Below are 14,218 nucleotides of genomic sequence, written 5' to 3' on the forward strand. Positions count from 1 at the left end.
AAAACTCATTAAAATTGCTGAATCCCAAAAACTTGTAACCATGTAGGAATATTCACTATATGTAGACACTTCCACAATGTTCATGTTGAATGCATAGTAACAGTGAATTATGACATCAGGGTTGTGTGTCAGGTTATACTTACAGAGGTGTACATGTAAGTCTTTGAAGTGTAAAAGTGCATGCAAGCAGTGCACAATTCACAAGTTCTGTGTCATCCTTTTTAATGTTTGTTAAAATGTATCTCATCTATCTGCATTACATTAAAATTGATTTTTTAATTTCCGTCCTTGTTTGTGTGATGCAGCATGTAGCGCAATCGTGGGAAATGGTGAAATGAATGTCAAGTTTTCTTAATGCATGTTGCATAACTATTCCGGTGGGAGCATGTGTACATCTTGAGCTAGAAAAATAGATGGTCCTGGATTCTAATAGAAGGTCCTGGGTTCTACTACAGGGTCTGCAACCTTCCCACTACTTTTTGAACTGTATCTTTGGGTGATATAATAGGCATGGACACAAGTAATATGTTCAAAATACAAAAAGAAAGTCCCAAAAGTATAAAAACATGATAAAAAGCCCAGTAATGAAATTATAAAATTGACCAGCTTGCACTTTTTTAACAAGATCGTCTCATGTCTCTAGCACTTCGGCAAGAAATGCCTTCTAGGAGTACATCAGTGCCATTTTATGCAGACATTAACTCTCAATTATAAAACACTTAACTGATTAATTAATATCAAAAACATAAATACTGTAGTTCTATTATATTTAGAAAACAATTATATCAAACTTTTCCATGAACATTCAGTATCAAGTCCACAAGGACTTAAAGTATTGTATTTTAAAATATAAATACTTTCTTTATATAACAAATGATGTTTATTCTTAAACTCAGAATTGCCAACACCCCAATTAACTTGTTCTAGGATGCTGGCTTGCAGAGAGTCTGGATTGATATTGTAAAACAACTTAAAATGCATGGAAACAGGACTAACAACTCTTTCCATTTTTCTTTCTCTAATGTGCTCCTACAGTCTCAATTTAAAACTTCTCTTAGTTTCACCTATATAAAACAGACCGCAGGAGCATCTGAGAACATAAATAACATTAGATGTTACACAAGTAAAATGTCCTTTAGGACTAAAGGGAACACCATTAATATAACTAAAAAAATTAACAACATATTTACATGCTGAGCATCTAGTACAACCACTAGTGCCCAGTATACCTAAAATGCAGCATAACTTATCCATTGGCTTAACATATTTACTGCATACAATAATGTCTTGTACATTTCTACCTCTTGTATAAGAAAATATAGGAAATCTACATAATGTATCACAAAATACTTTAAATTTAAATAACCAAATGAGTGTTCCGTCAACTGTTAAACAAACCAAAAGCTTAAGAACGCTAAATCCGCGGACTCCTGGGATGCCGATAATTCACCCACATAAAGCGAACAACTGGTAATTGGGCTATACAAAAACTGTTTAAATGCACACCAACCACCCAGTTGAATAAAAATATTCTATTTAATGACACAAGTTAAGCGCTTTCACCCGCACAAATGTGAGCTTCATCAGAACATCTCAACACTGAAACTGTTGCAGTTTAAAAACTGCCTTTGGCGCCAATACACAATGTATTTAAAGTGACAAGTGCACCAAACAATTCCATACATAAAATAGGTCATTCTGACATCAATTCAACTACATATGTTCGATTCAAATCGAACATCCTCACTATTCCTTAAAAAATGTAAACATGCACAGAATATGTAAGTATATATAAAAATATATAAATGTATACAAACATTTGATACTAACAAAAATTCCAGCCATTTCAACATCCATGTGATTACTAACTTATAAATTTAATAATCATTCAAGTTCATAAACAATGAAAAGTAAAAGGAATAAAAATAAGAAATGAGAATAAAAAATAAAAATAAAAATAATAACTTTACGCCCCTTATGATAATCAACAAACTTTTTATGTAAAACACACCTGTATTAAATGAAAATAATCTTCCTGTATCAATATACAGAGAATTTACAACAGCATCTATCCACTGGGCTCACCATACCCATTGTATAGCCATTGTATACATTGTGAATTGGCCCCAAATGCAGTTTTTAAACTGCAACAGTTTCAGTGTTGAGATGTTCTGATGAAGATCGCATTTGTGCAGGTGAAAGCACTTAACTTGTATCATTAAACAGAAGATTTTTATTCAACTGGGTGGTTGGTGTGCGTTTATACAGTTTTTGTATAGCCCAACTACCAGTTGTTCGCTTTATGTGGGTGAATTATCGGCGTCCCAGGAGTCTGTGGATTTAGCGTTCTTAAGCTTTTGGTTTAAATTTAAATAAAAATTACCAAAAATGCTTGATTATTTTAACTTGTTCATGAGAATAAAACATTGTAAGAAATAACTATATACATATGCCTGACTTCTAACTTATCTTGTCTAGTATTACTGCCAGTATATCTTCTGTAGTGTTTCATAACAGAGGTACTGGCTGCTGACAAATTATTCTGTACCAGTGAATTATTTTTTTAGTTTAACCAGTGCCTTCTGGATGTCTTTCATGAAATAACCCCTTCTCAAGAACACATTTTATAGAAGTACACATTTCTTTGTATAATTCCTTTTCATTAGTACATAGTCTATAGACTCTCAATAACTCTCCATAGGGTAAAGTATCCAGCAGATGAGATTGATGGCAACTGGTTGTATGTAAGAAATGATTACTGTTGTCAAACTTTCGATGAATTTTAGTTTTAATTTTTCCCCCACTACACCTGTTAAATCAGTATCCAGAAAACTTATAGTTTGGCCCTGTTTAAGTCCATCAGATTTTATTTGAAACCTATTTACATCCAAATCTTTAACAAAGGCAGATAAATTAGTCAACCCACCCTTACACAAAAATACTAGGTCATCTATAAATCTATTAGAGGGAACAACATAAATTCTGAAAAAATGATGTCTATATAAATATCCCACCTCATAAAGGCCCATAAAAAGATCAGCATAGGCAAGTGCAAATGATGCACCCATGGAGGTGCCTATTTTCTGAACATAAATATCTTTACAAAAACAAAAATAATTATTAGTAAGACAAAATTCTATCAGTTCTAATACATAATTACTTAATGCACTGTCTCCTAAGAAAAACTTAGTAGCATCTAAACCATGTTGATGTATAGAAGTGTATAGACTTTTAACATCAACAGACACCCAATATATCTTCAGTCCACTCAGTGACTTTAATTTTATCTAAAAACTCAAAAGAATCTTTTATAAATGATGGTAGCTTTATTACATAGGGTAATAAATAACTATGCAGAAATACACCTATGTTTCATAAAAAAAAGAATGAGTAGAAGAAATAATGGGCCTTCCTGGGGATGTTGCATGCTTTTATGAAGCTTGGGTAAACAATAAAAATATGCTATATAATTATTTTCATTATATAGCTTTTTATCTACATCTTGTTTAGAAAAATATTCAAGTCTGTAACCTTTAAAAAGTAAATGCTGAAATTCTTTTTGTGCATTTTGATAATCACTCACTGTCACCTTAACATATACTTCAGTATTACTAAGATGTTCCATGCACATTTCCATATACTGATTAGCATGCATTACTACTAAACGATTCCCTTGTCAGAGGGATTAAAGACCAATTCATGCTGTTCCCCCATATTTTTAAGAATTTTCCATTCATCTTTAGATAAATTGTAAGAAAAAGAATTCCCTGTTTGCATAAATTCTTTATATGTATGTTCTAAAGAAAAGTTGACCACAGCTGAAAATTGTTGCACACCCTCATGCAAAAAAGGTGGGACAAAATCACTGGAACATTTTACAGAGGTAGTGTCAAGATAGCAGTAACCATTTAACTCATATATATCAGAAGAACATGAATAAGAACTGTCATCTGTATCTGAAATATCTTCAGTGGAAATTAAAGTATAATGAATGCCAGCATCTGAGTTATTTCTAGAAAAATAGTTAAGTAAATGTAATTTTTTATATTCTATATACTTCAAGTTTAAACATATAGGGTCTAAGCATCACAGTAGGTACAAATTTAAGACCCTTATTTAAAATATACATTTGTATTTCACTCAATTCCACTTGTGATAAAGCTATAACAATGTTATTCTCACAGTTTACACCAGAATCACAATACATAAATTCAGCTCCATCTAGTCCTTTTGTTATGCTGTTGATAAGCTCCTCTATTTCTAAACATTTGCTGTTTGTAGCGAAAACCATCCCCAGTGTTTTTTTCCAAATCTGCTGTTCTCTTACCATTCCGAAAATTATTGTTCAAATATTGAGGCTTTTGAGCTTGAGGCAAAGGTGGATATTGCTGGTCATCCGTATCCCAGTCTGTGAAGCCTCTAGATGTATCCGAAAATACTTGATGTGAACTGCCTGCACCATTATAACCCCTTTTCGCACTATTAACAAACTGTTGATGTGATTTGGTCTTGTTTGTTTTCCAAATGAAAACCTTATGGTTATTGTAGTCCCTTGAGTCTCTTTGTAGTTTTGTTTTTTTCTTTTTCATGAGATTCTGTTCAAGATCAATCAGTTTGTCATTAATGTCAACTAGCTGGGTCTGTAAGTGAGCTGAACTAATTTTGGCTGCCAAAGAATTAAACAAAGTAGAAATGTCTTCCTTTAGCTTTCGCTGCAATAAATTGCCCCAATCTATAGAGATATTCACCCACTCAGTGGCACACAGATTGGTGGCTGCAATCCATATATCTTGAAGCCATTTTTCTGTTTCATTTGAAACATCAAAAGGTTTAGATGGATTTCTAAATGCACGCAGCCCCCTCGGTGTAAGGGTGAGTTGACTAATTTATCTACCTTTGTTAAAGATTTGGATGTAAATGGGTTTCAAATAAAATTTGATGGTCTTCAACAGGTCCATATTATACGTTTTCTGGATATTGATTTAACGGGTGCAGTGGGGGAAAAGATTAAAACTAAAACTCATCAAACATTTGACAACAATAATCATTTCTTACATAGAACCAGTTGCCATCCATTTCACCTGCTGGATTCTTTACCCTATGGAGTGATACAGAGAGTCTATAGACTATGTAATGATGAAAAGGAATTATACAAGGAAATATGTACTTCTATAAATATGTTCTTGAGAAGGGGTTATTTCATGAAAGACATCAAGAAGGCATTGGTTAAACTAAAAAATAATTCATTAGTACAAAATAATTTGTCAGCAGCCAGTACCTCTGTTATGAAACACTACGTAAGATATACTGGCAGTATTACTAGACAAGATAAGTTAGAAGTCAGGCAAATGTATATAATTATTTCTTACAATTTATATTTATTTATTTTATTTTATTTTATTTTACATTTCTTGACCAGGCTAGTCTAGCTGGATACATGTCCATTTTCCGTAGAGGCCCGGGGAGAAAAGCTCCACAAAAACTCAGTAATAATACAAAAAAGAAATATTTTACAAATAGAAATTAGTACATAGACTGTTTCAGAAGCATAACCAAGAAAATACAACAGGTGAAAAAAATTGCTTTTTTTTTTTTTTTTTAGTTCGGTGGAATTGATAAATTGAGAGTAGAGAAAAATAGTACTGTAGAAACCTAGTAAAGATTTGAGTGACTAAGAAAAGGTAGAGGGAATAAAAAGTTCAGTCAGGGTTAGTACAAGGACAGAGCCAGTGGGAATTAAGCAAAGTTTTTAGATGGTTCTTGAAAGTCGGTAAAGAAGTAAGTGCAGTAAGTTCACTTGGAAGCTTGTTCCAGATAGGTCCAGTACAGTTGGAGAACTAACAGTCCCCAGCTTTGTTGTTGGATTTATAGGAGGCAGCTAGAAGCTTGGTAGCAGAGCACAAGGAAGAGAGGTTTTTATAAGGACTAATGAGGGTACTAAGTATCGTAGTATTAGAAGGCTGATTTTGTGGGGTGATGGTCAGTTGCTGTAGTAGTATTTGATTTTGTAATTCCAGCCAGCCTAGTTGTTTAAGATTAGAGCAATGATGGGTACAAAAAGGGGCTCCTGTTGCAAATCTGGCAATATTGTTATATGATGTTGCTAGTTTATTGAAATTAGATTTAGATAAGTTTATATAAATCATTGAGGCATTAAGAAGGGTAGAAAGCAGGTGCGTTTGTGCGATAGTACTTCTGGCTGAGGCATTAAGGAAGGGTTTCAGACTATAGAGAGATCCAAGTTTTCTATTGACTGACGATGGTTAAGTTAATATGCGAAACAAAGTTGAGATTGTGGTCTATTGTGACACCTAGAAGTTTGGTAGTAGTGTCAGGCGTTATTATTATGCTATTGTTAGAAGTTATATTGAAGGTAAAAGTAGATGACTTCTGTGAAGGTGTGAAAAGTAATAATTTAGTCTTTTTGGGATTCAGTAAGAGGCAATATTGATAGAACCAGTTTTTGGCTGCTGTGAAGACTTTTTGTGTAGTAGTCTGAAGCTCAGCTGGGGAGGATGCTGAACATATCAGTGTTGAGTCATCGGCATATTGAATACAGATGGATTGTGGAAGGGACTTATTTAGATTGTTAATAAAAATAGAAAAGAGGAGAGGTCCCAGTATTGAGCATTGTGGCACTCCTATTTTGATGGGAAGAAGAAATGATATGTGATTGCCCCAAAGAACTGCTTGCTGTCTATTTTCTAAGTAGGAATTAAACCACTGGATAGCCTGAGTGTCCAAAGCAAAAGATTTAAGGATGTTTAGTAAGAGAGTATGGTTGACCATATCAAAGGCCTTAGAGAGGTCTAAGAAGAGAGCTGAGGACAGCAAGTTGTTATTCTGATTTTTATTAATATGGTCTGTGAATGACAAGAGTGCAGTAATAGTGCTGTGATAAGGTCTAAAACTGTGTTGGCAGTCTGCTAGGAGATTGTTTTGGAGAAGATGGTCAACTAATTGCCGATGTACACATCTTTCCATGATTTTAGCTAATGGAGAAAGTATGGCTATGGGACGGAAGTTGGAGAGTTCATTAGAGTTACCACCCTTATGAAGCAAAATGATATGAGAGACTTTCCAGAGGGCTGGGATAAAGCCTTCAGTTATGGTTTGATTAATTAAAATGGAGACAGGAAAGGCAAGTACTTTGGCTGCAATTTGTAGGTACTCAGCTGGGAGGAGGTCAGCTGAGGGAGTACAAAGATTAAGTTTCGTAAGTAGGGTATAGATGAAATCTGTCGAGACTGGTTGCAGTTTGAAAGAGAGGGGATTTTTGTTAAGGGAGTAAGGTGCTTGTGTGGACTGAGGAGATAAGGTTGAAGCTAGAGAAGTAACAGTATCAGAGAAAAATTTGTTGAAAGTATCAGCAATTTGGTTAGGTGTATTCTGAGTGAGGTTAGAAGGAGTAGGTGTTTTAGAATTACCTGGCTGTAGTAGTTTGTTGATACTTGACCAGAATTTCTGAGGGTTTTGGCGTTGTGTGTGTTGGAATTTCCAATAATCATTTTTTTATCAAGAAATATTAGTTTCTTTGTTTCGTTTCTAAGTTGTTTAAAGGTTTGGTGGTCAGATGGGTTTTTAGTACTACGCCATTTGGCCCAAGTTCTATTTCTATGTAACATTTTTTGTTTGGTCTCTTTGGTTAGACAAGGAGCAGGCTTTGCTTTGGTTTTAATTAATCTAGTGGGGGCATGGTGGTTGAGAATTTGAAGGAATTTGTTGTTAAAGTATAAAACTGCCTCATCAAGAGGTAAGTATTTTAGGGGAGACCAATTGCAAGCTTTGTGTTCTAATTGGAGGTTAGTTTGGTTGAAATTGGTTTTGTTCCTGGAAGTTCTGAATTGTGTATTGTTGGAGATAGGGCTTTTTTGTCTGTTGATAAAAGTGGTTAGATGATCACTGATATTATCAGGTAGTGTGCCTGTGGTATAAGTCATAGGGTTGCTATTGACTAGGATCCAGTCCAGAGTGCTCTGTTTGGAGCTGGTTTTGTTTATTCGAGTGGGGACAGTAATGGTTTGATTAAAGCCATAGAGGTTTATGTGAGAAGTAGGTTTTTGGGAAATACAACAATTCCAATCAATATCAAAGTCTCCTAGTAGTATAGTTTCCTGAGGGAAGGAGGCCGAGAACCAGCTCACTATGTTTTCAAGGGTATTAATATTGTTACCTGGGGGGATGTAACAGCAATTGATATAAATGGATTTATTTGTTTTAATTTGTAGTTTGGTGAATAAAATTTCACTATTACTTTGTGAGGGTGGTTTGATATCTAGTAGGGTAACCAGTAATTCAGTTTTGTAAAGTATAGCTACACCTCCACCCTTTTTGGTATGACGGTCATGTCTAATGATGTTATATCCTGGTGGTAATATGTCATTATCCTTGGTTTCTGCTTTTAGCCATGTTTCAGTTAGGCATAAGATATCAAAGGAATATAGGTCAAGAAGGGCATGCAGTTGAGTTATTCTATTATTCAGGCTGCGAATATTTAGGTGGGCTATCTGGAGAGAAATGGGATTGGTGGTAGGATTTATAGAATTAGCTTGGTTTATTGAGAGGATAGTAGGGTGGTAGTTGTTTGGGCCTGGATTAGAATGAATGTCACCATAAAGGAATACTAGCTGCTGGTGACTATGTAAGTATTTGGAAAGTTTGGAAGAAATTGGAAAAGGTTTCCTGTTTTGGAAAAACTTGATATGTGTAGATCTATGGTAATGAGGTATGAGGTAGGAAGATGATGAAGTTATATTGCTGTGTGGTTGTGGGGTGTAATCATAGTGAGGAGTAGTTTGTTTTAGTGTTAGTTGAGATTCAATTAAATTTTTGTTTTCCTAGAAGGTGAGGGAGTAAGAAATGAGAAGAGTGTTGAGGAGTAAGAAGGAGGAGAGTAAGATGTTATATTTATAAATGTTTGGGTTAGACATAGCAAGTGATGGTGTGTTCTAAGAGGCAGGTAATATGTATGAAGATAGGGAGTTAACAGGGTGGGGTTGTTTTAAAAGAGGGAGTTTAAAAGAGGAACAGATTGAAATATTAACGAGTGGGTGGGACTAGTTAAATGTGTTAATAGAAGGATATGGTTATTGGGGGATGAAGTAGGGGGTTGGGTTATTGTGCTATAAGTTTAGGACCTCTGGGGGTGGGTGGTAATTGGGGGTAGGGTAGGGGAGCGGAGTGTGCCTGCAGGGTGAACGGAGTGGGTAGAGCAAAGGAGAAGCAAAGCCAGAAGAAAAAAAAAACAATCAGTCAGCTAGTTTGGGATCACTCCCAGGGTCAGGTAAGCTGTCCTAGAGGGAGAAGGAAATAGTAGGATGTATATGAGGTAGAACAGAGAGCCTTATAGGGAATTTAAAGAGTACAGATAGGGCTAAACTATTGTGGAATCGTAAGAATTACCAGAAATACAGGGGTCAATGTTGGGAGGGCAGGAGGGTCTAAACAGATATCTTACATTAAACTATTTGTAGGATATGAGAACTGAGTTAGGGATACAGGTTCCTTTATATATTTTGTTTTAATAGGTGTGGGAAAGCAGAGGTAAGGAGAAAGTCTCAGGGGGGGAAAGGTAGCACTGCGTGGGGTATTTACCAGAAATTGGATTGGATTGTTTCTCTATGCAAGGGATTTCCAAATAGGGAAGGAAATGTCTTATACTGCCATCTAATGGCCTTGGTTAGCAATTACTTCCCAATTTTACAAAGGTAATAGAAAAATGGGCACGGGTGAAAAGGTAAGCGGGAGTAAAATAAGAAAGTTAGGACTGTGGCAAGCTGCTGGCAGACATGAGGCAGAGCCCTATCCTGGGACAATATGCCACCAAAAAGTGGTACAATAAAGATTGATAAGTAGATAGCAGTAAGAGAAAGTACATACATGCAGTAATCCTTAGGGAAGGTGCTGTATAGAGTTCTGTGATGGAACTGATATTCCACTCTAACTTGAGGAGCTTCAATGGAGCTTCAATGGAGGGTAGTCCGCTGGGAAGGCAGCCGCTACTGGAGAGATCTAGCAAACACTACAGTGGACGAGATGCAGCAATCCTTAGGGAAGGTGCTGTATAGAGTTCCGTGATGGAACTGATATTCCACTCTAACTTGAGGAGCTTCAATGGAGCTTCAATGGAGGGTAGTCTGCTGGGCAGGTAGCTGCTACAGGAGAGGACTAGCAAACACTACAGTGGATGAGCTACGGGCAGGCCAGCAGCATGCAAGACGGGCAGATAGGCTAGGGATAGTTAAGATGATCAAGCAATTTTTGGTCATTTTTATTTAAATTTAAAGTATTTTGTGATACAGTATGTAGCTTTCCTATATTTTCATACACAAGAGGTAGAAACATACAGGATATTATTGTACACAGTAAATTTGTTAAGCCAGTGGATAAGTTATTTAGCACTTTAGGTATACTGGGCACTAGTGGTTGTACCAGATGCTCAGCATGTAAATATGTTGTTAATTTTTTTTGTTATATTAATGGTGTCCCCTTTAGTCCTAAAGGACATTTTACTTGTGTAACATCTAATGTTATTTATGTTCTCAGATGCTCCTGTAGTCTGTTTTATATAGGTGAAACTAAGAGAAGTTTTAAACTGAGACTGCAGGAGCACATTAGAGACATAAAAATGGAAAAAGTTGCTAGTCCTGTTGACATGCATTTTAAGTTGTTTCACAATAGCGCTAGAGACTTGAGACATTCTTGTTAATAAAGTGCAAGCTGGTGAATTTTATATTTTTTTACTGGCCTTTTTGTCGTATTTTTAAAAGTAATAAGTTCCCTTGTATTCACCTTATTTCAGGGTCGGTGCATGCAGTGTCAGTGCATGCAGCATTGGTACATGCAGCAGTGAGTAGGTGCACATCATGCACCAATGGGCACCAAAAGAGCTCATACATTCAGTAAAGTAGCAGATGTTTTTCACAGCTGTTAATTACAGCTTAAGCATGTGATTTCAGTATGGTTGAGCTATTCAACAAGCTTTAAAGCATCCATATAGCCTACATTCTGTTTTAACTTCATACTTCCATGCCATGGGAGTAGACACAAGGAAATTCTAGGCCTGAAATAAATTTGTCTCAACTGTTGCATTTGCAAGGTAAGCGCTGAACCTAGAATGTATTCTGTAAAAATATTATGGCATATCCTTGTATATCTTAACTTGGTGCTGTAAAGAAGTAAATAGTGGTGGATTTGTCCAGAAAATACATTAACATGTGACAGCAGACACTTATTTTACTCAAATGTGTGCATTACTAAGTTTTTTTTCTTATTCCTCTCCTTTTTCATTGCCCTTTTTGTGTGATGGGAAGAATATCGTAAATAGTGTAATGTAATGGCTGTGTTTATTGGGTTTGCATGAAGTGTGGCAGACCACCTATGAAGCAGATGGCCAAACATAGTAACCGTATACATTCAATTAATGCCCTTGGCCATCGTGAAATCCTGGCCTGGAGTACAGATGGTACTTAATTCTAGTACTAAGTGTACAATCTTTGTTTTATTCCTGGGACATTGCAGTTCACAGCAATGAAGTACAACATACACAACTGTTACCTCCACATCCTTGTGGCAACAGGTGGAAGTGTAGGACTGGCATACACATGGTCCTGAGTTCTCATACAGTATATGCTACATAGTATTATTTTTTACTGATGTTAGCAATGCTGTTCACATTTGCACACCACTTATCAACATACAAACAGGCATAACTCGCACATGTGTACACTTTGTTAATCATCGCACAAATCCACTGCTCACTGCACTATGGAACTGTATATATGCTGCTTTCTTATTGGTGCTTATTGTCCATTTCCTTTGTATTACATAGAGCATGAGGAAACATTAGAAATTCATGGCACATTTTCAGTATAAGTCATATATTCACAATACATACATGTCTTGTCCTTCAAGCAATATAACCCTGGTGGCTCTGTATTTTTTAAACACATATAACAACCATACTACAAAGTGTAATATATATACTGTTATGTGTTCCCTCAAAGACAGGGTCAGTCAGTGGTGATGACAACTTTGCTCTCTTAAACTCAGACATCCAACTATGCTCAATAAGGGTACTTGTGTTTTTACACAGATAGACTCCTGTACATCTAGGACACACTCTACAGTTAGGCTACTGGCCTCATACGGCCTATGATTCTATGTGCATATGCAGTCCTCCCAACCTGTTGTCCCACAGATGGCCTGCTGATGTCATCTACCATAAGTTAACCTGCAGCTATGTAAAAGGCATACTTGTGCTGTGGCTCTTGCATAAGGTACTGAGTTCTGTAGTCTGTATTCTTAGATAGCTAGGGGTTCTGTTTTCACTACAGTCAAGTGTGTGTGTGTGTGTGTGTGTGTGTGTGTGTGTGTGTGTGTGTGTGTGTGTGTGTGTGTGTGTTCATCCAGAAGACCAACTGTGTATCCTGCAGTTACCACCAGTATTTTGATACTTGCACTTGCCTACACATCCATTTCAGCTCCACCTTCTCTCCAACATGCACTGCTGATGTCATACACTATAAGTGGACCAGCAGATATGTAAAAGTCATATTTGTGCTGTGGTGCTTGTGTAGACTACTGAGTTCTATAGTTTGCATACTTAGATAGGTAGGGGTTCTGTTCTCACTGTAGTCAGCTTTGTGAGTGTGTGTGTGTGTGTGTGTGTGTGTGTGTGTGTGTGTGTGTGTGTGTGTGTGTGTGTGTGTGTGTGTGTGTGTGTGTGTGTGTGTGTGTGAGAGAGAGAGAGAGAGAGAGAGAGATGTTACTTGAAATTGCAGAGATCCTTTTACACCACCATGTGGGACACTGTTATCACCATATGTTCAACAGATCATGCTGATTTACCACCACATGCCCAACAGACAATGCTGATGTAATCAGCTACATCAGATTATTGCATATACAGCCATCCCATCAGGGCAGGATCAGACACTAGCATGGAGCCCAGGCAGACATCACATTAGGTTCATAGGAAGTTACTAGGCTATTGGCAGTAAGGCCTTTATAAGTCTAGCCATGTTATATCATTGTTCCCTTACTGACAAACTTGTATAGTCTATATTTGCAGTGCAAGTGTATGATCATCACCAAATGCCCTTATCCAAGAGAGACATGGGTGACACAACTGGGGTAAATGTACATGCTCCCATCCAGTGTGCTAAGTAACGATAAATAGGTTCATTGAGAAGATCTGTTTTATGTGATTTGGAATTGTTTTCCAGAGACGTGGCAATATCTGGGATGCATACTTGTCACTCCAGCATGTTCTGTTAATGTTGCAGGCTGTGGATGTGCAGTATTTCTATTAGGACATGGTCTGAGACTGCTCTGTGGGCCAGGCACAAGTTGCCTGTTAGCAGCCTATAAGATACAGAGTATGGTGACATGGCCTTCAGTCTGTCTATGTGGATCATGTCTTGCCAGCCCTGAATTATCTTGCTGAGAAACCTCTGATGTCTCTCCAGTGGCTGCAGGTGTCTGATGAGGTACATACACAAGGGAGCATTGTGATCTATTAGTGGTCTGATGAGGGATGAGTACAGAGGAGTAATAATATCCTTAGCACTGGTTGTGATGCTCATACTTATGAGATGTGCAACATAGAAGGCCTTCTGTACCACTGGGGACACGTGGTAATTGCAAGTAAGGGTGCTATCAACCTCTGTTCCCAAATCTCTCACCACAGGGTTTCAGAAAAGGGAGTACTGTTAATACTGTAATGTGCAGGGACTTCCCATTGGCCCTGATGGGTGATAATGCATTATTTAGCATTTATTTTGAGTCCCTGGCTTTGGCACCAATCTTTCATCTGTGTAAGGCCATTTTGTAGTATGTCAACATCATTGGGGACTCAATGATTGCACCCAGTTTGTAGTCATTGGCAAACATGGTAAGCCACAGGCCAACTATTTTCCCCTGGACATCTGATAAATACATTCCAAATCATAGGTGGAATCCCCAAATTTGACTTTATGTGTTCTGTTGATGATCCAGTTGGCTACTCATCTAGAGCTATATGGGTTAATTCTCAGCTGTATGAGTTTAGCGATGATGCCTGAGTGATGGACTGTGTCAAAAGCTTTGGCTAAGTCAAGGAGTCTATATTAAATCAGCGAATGCTTAAAAAAGCAAACACTGATTTATCGACCCCATGTAAGTGAAAGCTTACAATCCCAAACACTTAGAAAAGCGATTTTTTCCCAGGGAAAAAAAA

This window comes from Protopterus annectens, chromosome 6.part0 (genome assembly GCF_019279795.1).
Source record: "Protopterus annectens isolate FY-2018-M chromosome 6.part0, PAN1.0, whole genome shotgun sequence".
Lineage (NCBI taxonomy): Eukaryota > Metazoa > Chordata > Ceratodontiformes > Protopteridae > Protopterus > Protopterus annectens.